This window comes from Chrysochloris asiatica, unplaced genomic scaffold (assembly GCF_000296735.1).
Source record: "Chrysochloris asiatica unplaced genomic scaffold, ChrAsi1.0 scaffold00153, whole genome shotgun sequence".
Lineage (NCBI taxonomy): Eukaryota > Metazoa > Chordata > Mammalia > Afrosoricida > Chrysochloridae > Chrysochloris > Chrysochloris asiatica.
The window spans coordinates 4,243,238-4,245,449 of record NW_006408671.1 but is presented as its reverse complement, the minus strand read 5'-3'; positions in this window follow the sequence as shown (position 1 = coordinate 4,245,449).

Sequence of the window (2,212 nt, the reverse complement as noted above, 5' to 3'; positions counted from 1 at the left end):
CAACTAATAAAATGTATTTAACATTTTCCACAAAAACAAATAAGCATACACACACATACACACAGACACAAGATTGTCCTGATAACTAAAATGCAAGAAATATGTTTCCTCATTTATTTTTACCAATTTGATTTCACATCAGAAAATAGATTTGACTTATTGATTTTAACACTTATAATTTCAATCAACATATATTTAGAGAAAGAAATTTGATTTTTCTTAAAATGATGTACATGCTTGTGTCCCTATCATCTTTCTCCAATCATTTCTTCTTAGAATTTGAGCAAGATTGGCTTTTCAGCAGTAATGTATTCTCAAGTCATATGTAAATTTTTCAAAGAAAAGTTTTTGGTATGTCTGTAAGTGAGGAATGTTTGAATACACTAAAATGTATTCACAATGTAACAAAGGTTAATTCTAAAGCTTTCAGTTACTTACTACCTTTGGCAAATAACTAGTTGCATTTCTTATATTTAACTTCCTGCCATTGACAAGTAAGTTCCTTGTCAACTAGTTATTTGCCAAAGGTAGTAAGTAACTCATAAAGAATTTATACAAAACAGAATTAAGTACTGCCCAGTTCTGTACCATCCTCACCATTGTTGTTATATTTGGGGCCATTTTTGCAGTCAATGTGACAGTTCAGTTTATATCTTTCTCTTTTTCTCTGAACATACACTTCACCAGAGAAGTCCTATTCCAATGCTCAATCCCTCTTAATAATATGTCCAAAATGCAAATGATGCAGTATTGCAATCCTCACTTCTAAGGGACATTCAGCCTATACTTATTTCAAGACAAATTTGTTTCGTTTTCTGGAATTCTAGGGTGCTTTCAATATTCTTCACTAACTACACAATTCCAATGCATTGACTATTCTCCAGTTGTCCCTATTCATTGCCCAGCTTTCATAGGCACAGGAGGCTATTGAAAATATGATGATATGGGTCCTGTACACCTTAGTCCTCAAAGTGACATCTTTGTTCTTTAACACTTTAAAGGAGTGTTTTGTAGCAAATTAGTCTGATGCAATATGTCCTTTGATTTCTTGAATGCTGCTTCCAAAAACATTGATTGTAGATCCAAAAAATGAAATCTTTGGTAGCTTGGATCTTTTTTCAGTTATTATTATAGTTTTATTGATCCAGTTTGTGAAGATTTTGTTTCCTTTACATTGACTTGCAACCTATACTTAGTGCAGTATTTTTAATCTTCATCAGCAAGTGCTTAAAGTGTTCTTCCCTTTCAGCAAGCAAATTGTGTCATCTGCATATCACTAGTTGTTAATGAGCCTTCCTCTATTCCTGAAGTTGAGTTCTTCATATATTCTAACTTTCTGGATTATTTGCTGAGTATGGTAGTGTAGTGATTATGATTCACATTGCTAACCTCAAGGTTGGCTGTTCGAAACTACCAGCTGTTCTGCTGGAGAAAGGTGAGGCTTTTTGCTTCCATAAAGATTTGCAGCTTCGGAAACACTGTGAAGGGTCACTATGAGCCTGAACCGACTCCAAGGCACTTAACAACAACAAGATACAGATTGAATAAGTCTTGTGAAATGATACAACTTTTGGACATATATTTCCTGATTTTAAACCATGATAGCCCATTGTTTTGTCTGAATGACTGCCTCTAAATCTGTGTATAAGATCTACATGTGCACAATTAAAAGTTTTGAATTTCCATTTTTTCATAATGTTATGCATAGTTTGCTAAGATGATTTATTAATTATGCTAAGTCAAATTTCTTTGCATAATCAATTAAACACTTATGTTATTTTCTTATTTATCATAAATGTTTTATGCTAAATCATAAAACATCCTTATGTGGCACTATAATAATCACTGAATGCTAAACACAACATTGGTGGTTCAAACCTACCAATTGCTCCTCATAATCTCTATACAGCATTGGTTTGAGCCAGAACTGACTCCATGGCAGTTAACAACAACAAATATCTTAATTGTATATTCTGTTGTCAACCAAGATCTGTTTGAACTCACTCACTCCCTGTCTTTTTCTGAGGCCAGCTTTAATTTTTGTCAGCTCCCATTCAGTTTGCTGCTGCAACCATTTTTGAAATATCTTTAACAAAATTTTACTTTTGTATTACATAAATGATACTGTTCGATGATTTCTACATTCTGTTAGCTAGCTTTTCTTTGAAGGGGCACAAATATAAATATCTTCCAGTTAGTTGGCCAGGAAGTT